We start from the raw sequence: 13357 nt of genomic DNA, 5'->3' as shown, positions 1-13357 counted from the left end.
ATAGGACATAAAGTGTCACGACTTCATGATTTTATTAAAGGAATATTATTGACACATTCAAATTCCAAACCTTTTAAAAAATTTTATTAAGTAAACTCTACCCCCAACGTGGGGCTCAAACTCATGACCCCAAGATCAAGAGTTGCATTCTCTACTGAGTGAGCCAGCCAGGCACCCCGGGGTTCCAAACTTAAAGAGCTTATGCCTCCATCTCTTGAGGCTTGCTCTGAATATTGCCAATGTTTATTTCTCTAAGTTCTATAGAAGTCAGAAGGAAACCACAGAACAGCCACGCCAGGATAGCACAGAGAGTCTGACCTAAGCCCACAAAAGCCAAAAGTAACAAGGTTGGAATTGAAAGCTTGGCTTGACACTGTCTCCTACTTATACCCTGGCACCTTTGGGCTTTGTCTTTTTTTAACAGCAGAGTGCCAGCCTCGAATTTTTAAACCTTAACTCTGAATTTCTTGACTCCGTGTGTCTAAGATAGACTTTGCATGTTACTATTTTGAAGCAGCTGTTTGTCAGAGCTGGGGAGGAGGGAGGGCATCAAAGCAGTTTAAGGGGAGGTACTTGTCTTAGAATTGAGGCTGCTGAGCTGCCAGATTCAAGCAAAGTGTTTGGTTTGGACACGCTGAACAGGCTCGCTCTAAATCAGGATTTCTCAGTCTCGGTGCCATTGACGTGAGGGCTTGGATGACTGTTGCGAGGGGCAGTCTTGTACCTTACAGGATATTTACAGCAACCTGGTCTCCGCCCAGCAGAAGCTAGTAGCACCCAGTTCCCCAGATGTGACTCTAAAGATGTCTGCAGGTATTGCCAAATGTCCCCTGGGGGTAAACTCACCCAGATTGAGAACTGCTGCCCTCAATGAATAAGACAGATCATTACAGCCTTTTAAGCTCAGAAAGGAAAAGTAAAGGGATGACAGATACACTTATCTAGAGAAATTATCCTAATAGCAATTAGATGAAATAATGGCGGGGGGGGGGGGGGGGGGAGGAAATTTCACTTCTAAAAAACGTCTGACTTTGTATTATATATATCTCAGGAAAGAGCAAGTCGGATGAGGGAGCCAGTCAAAGCACAGGCTAGGACGGCAAACTCTGTATAGAGTAAATTAACAGTGAAACCTGAAGGGGAGCAAAATATACAAACTTGAAGTATGCCTCATTGGGATACTGATTGTTTTAAACTGGTTGTTTTTAAGAAACAGGTGAAGCTCAGAAAACTGAGAAGTTAACCCTTTTGTAATAGACATTTACATTCCTAAGGGAAATCTCCATTTGTAAGGGTGTCTCCCAGGCTGTACCAGGAAGGGGGGGGGGGATGACTCAGTCTCTAGAAACTCTTATCAGTGGAGAAGGACCCGCGACCTAAATCTGCATAACAATGATACTCTTAGTTTCTGTGCTTGACCTGAACACCGCTGGTAATGAGCTCCTCACCCCTGAACATCTTTTGCCTTTAGCAGATGTTCTATAAAGCAGTGGTTTGGGCCATTATTAGGGGGTTACTCAACTTTCCTGGGTGTATCCCATGTATACAGGAGGTATATAGGTTACTAAACTTTTGTTTGGGTTTCTCCTGTTGATCTGTCTTTTTATTACAGAGGTGTCTCAGCCAAGAATCTACAAGGGTAGAGGGAAAATTTTCCCTCTACCACAGGTTCCATGTGCTCAGAGCCAGAAAAATTGAGAACTCCGCTGTTTTTAGGCTACTACATCATGACCTCCCCTCTTGTTTCAGGACTCTGTTTTGTGCCTTAATACCTGAGGTAGGCATTATTGTTCTCATTTTATGGATAATGAGCGAGACATGTAGAGGGGTCACTTCCCCAAGTTCACAGGGACAGAGGCAGGAATTAACCCCAGGTCTGCTTGGCTCCCAAGCCTGGGTTCTTCAATCACTGTGGTGTCTATATCCCACAGCTAGGAGAAGACCCTGGGTTCTATGGGACTTCACAAAGTAATCATCACATCTATTATCTTACCTTCCATTGAACCCAGGGCTGGTTTTCTTCCGGTGCCTCTGATTGTAGTTGATCACTAGGGCACTCAAAGAGATGACTGCCACACAGGATGGGCTCACAGAAGCCTCTGGCTCAAATATTGTATGATTCTGTGATTCGACTCAAAGGCGTTCAGAGAAAGGAAGAAGCCATGTCATTACACTGAGCTGGCAGGAACTGCTGGAAAGGAAGCACTCAAGCCGTACAGCATAGTGACTTCCATGTTTCTGTAAGGAATTCCATATTAGTGCAGGAGGATAGGATAGGATAAGGGGATAGTACGAGAACTTTCTTATGATGGGCCCAGCAGATAAAGAAACCCTTTAATGGGGAAGACATGGGAGTGCAAGGGGCCAAAAAAAAAAAAAAAAAAAAAAATTACAATGAGGAGCTTGCCTTTGAACCTCTGACATTCTGCTAAGACAGTTAAGATTTCTTGGACTCAAGCTAAACCCAGGCACTGTTCATTATTAAATAAAATGCCAATAGATGTGTAATATTCCAGGCGTGTTGATAGTGAGTTTCACTTTAATTGACTACAGCTTTTCCCAAGAGCATGTTTTATAAGAATAAGGAAGAAGCTGATCAAGGTAAGCGGACAGTGGCTTGGGCAAGGATATGAATCTACCCAGAGTGCACAGAACAGGAAAGAGGGATGAGATGCTTGGACACATTCCAATTTCACTCCTTTGCTCGTGTATGCAGTGCATTTATTGCCTCTCTACAGTGTGCTAGGGACTGTGCTAGGTGTTGGGGTTATAGTGACAAGCAGAACAATGGAGGAAATAACACTTTTCAAATAAACAAATAATTAAATTTATAATTGGTCACTGTGGTAAGGACCCTGCAGGGAAGTACAGGGATCATTTGACAGAGCTATCTGGCTTGTCCAGGAGGTTAGGAAGGGCTATTCTGAAGGTGGAATGTTTGAGGCAAGTAGGGTGAGTGAAGTAGTTAGACAAAGTGGGGTGGGAGAGGAGAGAGCTTGTGCAAAGATCCTGGAACAAGGAAAACCTATGGTATTTGGAGGGATCGAAAACTGATTATTGAAATGGGAACACACAGGGCAAGAAGAAAAGTGGTAGGATATGAGATTGAAGAAATGGGAAGGGGTCAGACCAGATTATCCTTAAAGAAATGTAATTGATATATTCAGATTCACCTTCTAAAAAGATCTCTGATTGCTGTTAAGAGGAGTTTGGATAAGGCCAGAGTTGATACTTGAGGAAGCTGTTGCAATAGTCCTGACAATATTAAAGAGTCATGGTGGTCGCAGAAATGGAGAGAAGCAGATAGACTGACGAGATACTGAAGAGGATGAGCCAGTCTCCAGGCATTGGCCCCATCTGGAGCTCCAGGTTCTGACGTGATAATGATACCAAATTATATGACATACGTTTTCTTGTGATCATTAAATGTCATACCTGGGTATCACGTTCTCTAGGCCTTTCATTTTATAGATTTGAGAAATCCAATGGGGTACCTGGGTGGCTCAATCACTTAAGCCTCTGACTCTTCAGCCCAGGTCTTGATCTCAGGGCTGTGAGTTCAAGCCCCATGTTGGGCTTCACGTGTGGAGCCTACTTAAAAGAGAGAGAGCAAGCGAGAGAGAGGGATAAAGAAGACTGAACAGTGACGTGAATTGTTCAAGGTCACATGAGAGTGGCCTCACTGGGACTAGAACCCGGGGACCAGCCAGTTGGGGGTTGCTCAGGGTACAGGGTCAACATGCACAGTTTCCTGATAGACATGGAAATGTATTATAAAATGACATGGAAGGTAAGAAGAGATATCACCCTAAACCCCATTTCTGGTACATGGTAGGCCATATATTAAGAGTAAGACTAAATTAAGTGTCTTTACTTACCCCTAACCTACCCTTGTAAGAAGAAGAATTTGGTCATAACTATATATAGTTATGATATATATATATTATATTTATTATATATATTATATTAATTAATTTATTATATATATTATATATAAATATATTTTAAGCCTAATAAGACCCGGTTGTTGGTTCTTAAGAAATAGAGGGCACAGAAGGAATTTGGATTTCTCATACACATTAAAGGGAGGGAGGATTGATTAAGATAGGGTTCTTTGTTTACAAATTGCAGAAACAGACTCTGGCTAATTTAGGTAAAAAAATATAAAACAAAACAAAACAAAAAAACAACAAGCAACAACAAACAAATGAAAAACCCTCAATCAACCAATCTACAAATAAAACAAAACAATAACAAAAGAGGAAATTGTTAGCTACTGGGAGTTCAGAGAAACATCCAGAAAGTGGCTGGAGAATTGGGTCTGGGACAGCACCGGGATTGGAAGCTGGGAGCATGAACCACTGGGATGTTCTCTCACTGGGAACAATCTGAGTAGGACTTTTCTGCTAGGCTGAGTCACCACAACACGGCTCAGTTGCCATGTCTCTCTGCTCAAGATGTACATTTCAGGAGGGACCCTCCGATTGGCCTGGCTTAAGCCATGTGCCTGCCCTTTGGCTAAAAGAGGGTTTCGTCCCTGAATAGAGTACCTCCAGGGAATATCTAACTGGGAAGAGGTAGTTACAATAAAGGAAAGTAGGGCTGCAGTCAGAAAGAGACGTAGATGTTAGGCTCCCAAAAGCAAATGTACCTTTAGAATGCCATGGAAAGAACAGTTCTTATTGCAAGGTTTAGCTGCCAGTGTCATTTTTCTTAACAATCCATAGGGAGAGACCCTCCTTCCTTCTTTCTCCCTACCCTGTTCCCCACCCCACCTCTCTAGTGTCTTCAGGCACTAGGATCAGAGGTCACCCCATCTGCTGCAGGCCAACAGAAATGGGGTGTAGGAGGAAGCCACCAGCTTCAATGAACAACCAAGCCTGAGTGGTTTAGGATTAATTATGAGGACACAAAGGCGTGTTAACTTTAAAAATAAAACTGCAAGCTCTTCTACCAGGAAAAGTGGGTTTATTCTGGAATAACAGAGAATTACAATCCAGGACAAGCAAGCTATGGCACAAAGTCATAGGCAAGGCCCTGCTTCAAAGCGGTGGACTGCTTTTTTTATAGAGGAAAGAGGGGACGTTGGAGAAGCTGTTGTAAAGAAAAAGTCCATTGGAGTAAACTTGGAGTTCGAAGTATACTGGCTTTTCATTGGCTGATTGTGACAGTCTCTCATTGGCTGGGCTGTTGAAGGGGCGGGGGGAGGGGGTAGGAGGAAAGCCTTTCCTCCTCCTGCTGGGGTGGTAAAGTAGTCTCCGCACAAATCCTGAGTCCCTGTCTTCCTGTTGGGTCTGCAATTGGCAACAAGTGGCAGGATGTGAGAGCTCCCCCTGCCGAACCTCCTGGCTCCATTTTAGTGAAGTTTCACTTTTTAAATTTTCACAGATGGAAAGTTGGCAGGATATGGTTGGGGAGGACATACGGAATTGAATGAGGGAGATCCAGAGGTCCAGGGACCGCCCCAGGGTCCTGTCGGGAAGGAAAGGGAGAGGATACCCATATTGAGACCGCAGCCTCCCCGACATAACCTGAACCTCAAATACAGAACTGTTTCAATTTTCCTTGGGAGCCAGTGTTTCTTGAAAAGACCAGGAAAGCAGACTTCCTACCATGTAGCTTCCATAAGCAACCAGTGGATGTGTTCACTGTTGATTAAACAAGTTGAACAATGTCTTTTCCTTTGCTTTGTTGCTAGTGGCTTTCCCACATAGAATGGACATTAGAATCACTTATGGGCCTTTTCAATAAACCAGTGCCTGGGCCCCAAATCCACAGATCTGAGTTTGATTGGGCTGGGTTTAGACCTGAGCTTCCGTGTATTTTAAAGCTTCCAGGTGAATCTGACATGCAGGTTTAGATTTCCCAGGGATGAGAAGTCTACATTGACTTTCAAAGGGGAGATTTGATTAGCCTCTTTTGGCACTCTCAGTGCAGAACGCTGCGTTTGGGAACAGACACTTCCTCCAGTGCCAGCATCTTCAAGGATGCCTCTGGCCAGTACAGCCGTGCCTGGGCCAACCCGCACCCCCTTACCCCAGACTCACTGAGATAGAAAGAGCAACCAAAGTAGAAAATATGGATGGATATATGCATGGCTAGTGCCGACCCTCCCAGACTCCTCCTTCCAGGCATCTGGTACACCAGGTCCCTGGGGCTCTAATAGAGTCCTCTCTATACTAAATTAATACAGAGCATCACACCTCCGAGTGCAATAAACACCTCACATTGTCCTCTACATTCAATGGTATTGCTTTCCAGGGGCAAACTTTCCCACCAAGTGATTACTAGTATCTTAAGTAATCAGCTTGTCAAATGAGCATGACACATGAATAATATCTAAAAAGCAACACTTTTGTCTTCCACACTCCTTTTAAACATTTCCCCATGAGTTCATTGCTCATTCATTCATTCGTACAGTCTTTCATTCAACAAGTATCTACGAAGTACCTACAAATACCTATGTGTTGAATCAAGTAATATCCTAGGTACTATAACAGAATGCCTTCCCTTATGGTGCTTACATTCTAGTTGTATGAAATAAGCAATAATAAAAAAGAAAAGATATCAATGTTAGCAAGTGATAACAGTGGTGGAAAAACTAATTCAAGGAAGGAAGATAGGACTGTCTCAGACACCTATGGTAGACACTGTTGGTGACCTTCCCAGCTCCCCTTTAATGGGAGAGTGTGCCCCTGTCCCAAATGCTGTGTTAGCTGTTAATGACCCACAGGTGCATTCTTCTCCTGAGACTTATCTTCAGCTGTTAGGAGCCCTTTTGCCAGGAGATGCCTGGAAGTTTATACATCCCACTAAGGGGAAGCCGGCAACCAGTGGCTGACGGATACGTGGTATATAACCCAGCCTCCTTGCATCAAGATAGCTCAATTCTGTACTGCCATTCATATTTCAAGTTCTCCATGGGATTAGGTAGGGGAAGCTAGAAATCACAGCTTTGCTTAGCAGCTTCTGCTTTAATCTCCTTCCCTTGCTTCTTACAGGTTTCTCCTGAGAACGCTCCCTCAATAAGTTACTGCACAGACCTTGTTGTAGGGTCTGCTTCTAAGGACTCCAACCTAAAACAATATGCAAAGGAAGTAAAGGAGCATACTTTGCAGATACCTGGGTGAAGAACATTCCAAGTGGAGGGACTGAGCTGATTTAAACTGGCTGCTTCTAGGAAAAGCAAGGACAGGAGGACCTTCCTAGGACATTACAATAATTTTGGCCTTTGCGGGCAGGATTTTTGAGCATAGGAGGGATGTGACACCCTGCCTTCCGTGTTAACAGGCTCTGGGCCCCAGTGACAAATATCTTCAGCGCTTTTCTACTGAGTTCTCCTTGCCTCTTAGGGAGGCGTTTCAAAAAGCCCAGGTTGACTTCATGCACACTCTGCCCCCACAGCCCACATCCCTTGCTCAGACAAAATGTAGACCCATCTCAACCCAGCAGCTGCTCCTGGGTGCCACCACTAAAGCTTGAGGTCAGCCCTTCTCACTCTAGATTTGTTAAAGAGGACTCAGACCCAGTCTGTCCGCTGTGAGTGAAAGTCAAGCACCATCTCCTCTGTCTCCCAGCGCAAGGCTCTCTAGGGGGTCCTTTTGAAGATTCCATCATCACCCTTTGATTACTCAGAAGCAACCATGCCCCACCCCCTCCCCAAAGCAATATGGTGGAGCAGGGCCCTCAGAATGACAGCAGCTCTATGCAAACACATCTCTTAACCAGTGTTCTGTGGCAACTTCTACAAAGGCTCCTCACTGGACTTGAGGGGAGGCGGCAGTTACAGCGTGGCCCCCTCCCACACGCCCCTGGTGGGAAGGTCCACGGAACTCACAGCAGACTTTTTTCAGTGGCAGCCACCTTCCCAAATTCTCCCTCCTTCTCCTCTCTCTAATCTTCTCGAACCACCTGAGGGATTCACATGTCATGGAATGAATTTTCAAATTCATTTCTTCTATAAAGCTGCATAATCTGCAATCTGTCCCATTGAATGCTGAGAAATTCTAAAGCAAAAAATGGAGTGCAACTACCCTCACTAAGGCTGAAGTGTATAGAACTTCCAGTTATAATATGCTGCTACATTGTCCTAGTTGGAAATTGTGGCAGAGGCTACTAGTCGTCCCTCAAAATCCGTTTTCCTTTTCTTGTATATTTTAGAAGTTCTGATTCTTTAGAAGTTCGTGGTGCTGTGAAGAAAGATCTTCTGCCCTCTGTAGGACTTCCTAAATATCCCAGGGAAGGATTCGAATTTGCATGGCTTTGCCTTACATACCCACCTCTAGCTTGATCAACGTGGCTGCAGGATAAGATGTTTGGGACAAGAAGATTTTGCTAGAACCATATACACTTAGCCTGGAGAGAGGAGCAGTTGTCTAAAAAAAGAGGGTCTGTCCTCGTAAGGAGAGATTGGCGCTGGGCAGATCAAAGAGAAATTCACATCAGGGGCTTTTAAGATTTTTGAGGCTGATACTTCCTGTTTGGGTCCCATAGCCCTTCTGTGGTCACTGTGTAAGGTGATCCAGGCTAATTGCCAATTTGTATCTGAAGTAAGAAGCCTGGGTATTTTCTTTGATCTTGAACTTACTTTTATTTCTCACATGTGCTGCCCTGATAAATCTACTTATTAACACTTTCTCTGTTTTGCCCTATATCCTGCATAGTCTCTGTTATGTTTCTGTTGAAAATCTTATTCACACATTTGTGTGCTTGTCTTGATTATAGGAATTTTTATTTTTACTGATTCCTTGTCTTTGCTTTATTTCAAGCCTATTGATTCAATCATCAAGTTACACACACACACACACACACACACACACACCCCATACAAAACACTATCTTGAGTGCTAGAAAAGACAAGCCAAAGCTTTAGTGTTGTGTGGAAATCAAGGCAAGAGACAACTTCCGAAATAAGCAGACCCATCCAAGAAGTGTTGTTGGTGGCAGTAGTGACAGAAGGGGAATCATCTTTAAACTTCCGGAGTAGAGAATACATAGGATATGACTAAACTGGAAACCTCAAGCAGTAGGACTACCTTATTTAATAACTTGGAGGCAAAGGCCAAAAGAAACAGCAAAAAGAGATGAAAGTGAGCTCCTGGGTAGCTCATTCGGTTAAGTGTCAGACTCTTGACGTTGGCACAGGTCATGGTCTCAGGGCTGTGAGATGCGGCCCTGCTTTGGACTCTGTGCTCAGTGTGGAGCCTGCTTGAGAGTCTCTGTCTCCCTCTCCTTCTGCCCCTCCCCCCCACATGTGTGATCTCTCTCTCTAAAAATTTACATATATATATATATATATATGATGAAGGTGGTTGCTTCTGGAGAATAAGTTGTAGTTGGAAAAAGAAGATGGCCCAGGGGCTGACTACTTTCATAAAAAATCTTAATTGTATGGTTGTTAAATTATATGCACGATAATTTGATAAAACAAAAATGCAACGAAATCACAGCCCCAGTGGTACTGGATTCTGGCCTGGCTGACTTGCATGGCTCAGGTTTTCTGTTGATGTCTCTTGTGAGTTGAGTTCCCTGTATCTGTCCTTCTGGTTTAGTCCCTACTTTTGAGGGCACCTCCTAGACTTACTTCCTGAGAGAGAAGCACATACGAAATAAAAATTGTAGAAATTATATATATATAAATGTCTCTCATCGACACTGAAATTTAATTGACTTGGGCGCAGAATTCTAAATTGGTACCCATTTTCTCGCAGAATTTCTCTGTTGTCCTTTAGTTTCTATTGTTTTATTGAGAAATCTGAAGCCATTCTGAATCTTGGTCCTTTGTAAGTAAAAAAAAAAAAAAAAAAAAAAATCTTTGCTGGAAGGTTTTGGGATTTTCTCCCTGACTGTAATTCTCCAGCTATGGTAGGAATCCGTTTCAATTTATTGTGGTGAAACTTGATAAGACCTTTTTAATTCTGGAACTTTTTTGTTAGCTTTTTCATTGGTTATTTTCTCTCTTCTATCTTTCTAGAACTCCTTTTGTTTAGATATTTAGCCTTCTGGACACTCTCTATTATCTAATTTGCAAATGTTTTCTTTCTTATTTTCTATCTCTCAGCCCTTTTGCTCTACTTTCTCTTTTTTTAAAAAAAGATTTTATTTTTAAGTAATCTTTACATTCAATGTGGGGCTCGAACTCACAACCTCGAGATCAAGGGCTGCACACTCCACTGACTGGGCCAGCCAGGCCCCCCTCCCTCTCTTTCTGAGAAATTTCCTCAAAACTCTCTTCTAGCACTTTTACTGACAAGTACATTTCTGCTTTCAGATTTTTATTTTCCAAAACTCATTCTGGATATCTGCTTTTTTTTTTTTTTTAAACAGAATCCTATTTTTACTTCAAGTATGCATTATCTTTTCTCTCAGAGAATGAAATGACAGTCGAGGTTTTTTTAAAAGTTATTTTAAAGATTTTATTTATTTGAGAGAATGCGAGCACGAGCTGGAGGGGTTGGTGGGGAGGGAGAGAGACAAGCAGACCCCCAGTGAGCAGGGAGCCCCCCATGCAGGGCTCCATCCCAGGACCCTGAGATTGTGACCTGAGCGGAAGGTGAATGCTTAACCAATTGAGTCACCCAGGCGCCCAATGTGTTGTTTTTGTTTTTAAGTTGTCATCTCCTTGCTTAGACTTGTGACTTGTGCTGCGGTCTTCCACAGATGTTTGATAATCCTTCGCTCTCCAAATATGGTGCTCACATCTCAGAGTCCAGCTTTCTTGCGTTTATTAAGTCAGTCAATACTTGTCTTTCTGCTTTCCAGCTTCCAAAATGTTATCACTATCAGAAAAGGAGAGAGCCTTCAACAAGAGAATTCTGTCAATGAGAAGAGATGATTTTGCACTCTTCGTCTCTGCTGAGAATGTGCTATTTAGAGCAGAGGCTGAGAAGCAGAACGGTAGGAGGACTGGGAAGGAGGACCGTTCCTGCTCAGTGGTCTAGAACATTTCTGTTCTGTTCCCCAACTTACCGAACCCACTCAGATGTGCTCCAATTTCCCACCTCCCCTAGAAGGGCGGCCTGAGCCCCATCTATGGCAAGCCCCCCGGGGATCACTCCTTCCCCTTCTCCTTGCTTCCTGAGCAGCGGATCCAAGCAACCCGCTTTTCCATGTGCAAATCTTATCTCTGAAAGCGGTGTTAGAAAAGTCTTTTCTCCATCTCATTACATTTCCAGAGATTTTTCTTGAATGTGGTTGGCAGATGAATCAGTGTCTTTTTTGTGCCTCGGTCTCCTCTTCTGTAAAATGGGGATAACACCGCCTCCCCCACTGCACCGCTGTGAGCAGGAAGTTAAAGGAGGCCAGGGGTCGAGTCTGCACATCAGGAGCAGGGCTGCCTCTGAGCACTCTGAAAACTAGAAGCACGGTGGAGACACCTTCTCCCGAAACCTCCTGTACCAGGGGCCCATGGTGAGGGCTTGCACTTTTCCCAGCAAGGCCACCAGTGTTCGCAAAAGTGAAAGTAACTTTAAACCCCTTGAGATCAAAACATAAGGTGAAAAAAACCCAGTAACTAAATTCTCACCCCAACAACCATTGCAAGTAAAACCAAAGAGGAAAAAGAAGGTATCAACCTCTCTAGACCGACGTGCAGGCAGCAGGGTAAGCAAGCAGCCCAGCTTTCTACACAAACCCAGGGAAGGTGCGAGACGCAGCGGGGTCTGTGTCTGAGGGAAGTAAACCCAGGGAATGTCTGCTTGACACCTCTCTTGCTGCCTCCCCTTACCCCTCTTCCTTCTATTTTTATAACTTTGAGAAGAACAGGAAGGGGGTATATATATTTTTTTAAATGTTTTTCAGCCTTTAGGGGCTGCCTGTGTTCTAGAAGGGGATGAGGTTGCGAGCTTGCCACATAAAATGATTCTAACCTGGGGCAAGGGCTTCAGGCTCTCCAGCTGGTGGGGGAGGAGCTGACGAACCAGGTTGGGGGGACGTTTGCCATCTCCTCTCAAGCTGGCGCAGGGAACTGTAGTTCACAGTATGCATGGTAGTCAAATCCGAAGTGAAAAAATGACTCCAAGATTCTTGACTCATCAGTGAAAGGGGAAGGTAGCCGCGGAGCTCAGGTTTGAGAAGGTGGCCACGAGCCGGGCTGCCAGGTCACTTGTGTCTCCTGGGACAGACCTCTGCTGCTGGAGGCAGTGACAAGCAGATGACCGAGGCTAGAGACCACAGTTGCCGCTCAGTGGCCCAAGGGTGTACACAGGTTTGACTGAAACCGTCCTGTGCAAATAGAAAGTAGGAAAAATGGACATGGTCTTCAAAGCAAATTCATGATCCTTCAGGGTAGCTTCTGGTCCTGGACTTCTTTCGTTTTCTTCCCTTTTTTTCTTTCTTTCCTTCTTTTCTTTCTTTTTCTTTCTTTCTTTCTTTCTTTCTTTCTTTCTTTCTTTCTTTCTTTCTCTTCTAGCCACTCCCAAATCCATTCTCTGTTTTTCTTCCCTGTGTAGCTTCCCGTCCGATGTTTCCATTTTTCTTCTCATCAGGTTAATGCTGCGCATAGATTTGCCATACTTAGAAAATAAAACACAGTTAAATTTGAATTTCAGGTAAGCAGTGAAAAAAATTTCAGTATAAATAGGCCCCCAGGTGATATTTGCTCATGTTTATCACAAGAAGTTCTTTGTTGCTTATCTGAATTCAACGGAACAGACTTCCGAAAAATCATTCATCGTGGATCTGAAATTCATTTATCTGATAATCTGTCTCTTCTCTGGCAATGCTAGCTCTAGACCTTTCCTCTAAGGTCTTTCTAGAGAAAGGCTTTCTTTAAGGCAAGGGGAGAAATAAAGGACCACAGGCGAGTTAGTTCCCATGCTAGGACCGACTACCATGAATTCACATTGACCCAAGAAGCTAGTTTGGTTTGCTGGCTTTGGTTTGCTGGCGAAGAGTAGGATGAATAGCCTGGTGTTAAGTTTGCTGCCTCTCCCAAGGAATAACCTTATAATGAACACCCCTAGCTCTCAGCACAGACCTGACGAGCTGTGAATCTGGACACCTAGGTCTGCTACATCGCATTCCTCACACCCGGGTTATTGAACCGACACGATTCGGTTTTTGAGATTGTTCTTTTCAACTGGGAGAACTTCAGTTCAGAGAACAGGTATTTCTCGAGTCAATGCTAAGTCATGAGCCAGATGCTTCTTGAGGTACAAAGCTGCAAGGATACGTCTCCCACCTTCACCACATTCGAATTCGCTTGGGGACCACACAGAAAAAGGCAGCTGGGCTTCCGAGGAGTCTAATTGTTATAGGGGCAGCGTGCATTTAAGATGCTGTAAAGCGTGGGGGAAATCCATTCCCTACGGTATTGGATGTGTTTTTTTTTTCCTTTGGAAAAGTTTTTGAAAGCTCA

This window comes from Ursus americanus, chromosome 20, assembly GCF_024610735.1.
Source record: "Ursus americanus isolate L20-20 chromosome 20, mUrsAme1.1.p, whole genome shotgun sequence".
In the NCBI taxonomy this organism is placed as follows: domain Eukaryota; kingdom Metazoa; phylum Chordata; class Mammalia; order Carnivora; family Ursidae; genus Ursus; species Ursus americanus.
The sequence above is the reverse complement of the archived record's forward strand: the minus strand, read 5'-3'. Positions refer to the sequence as shown.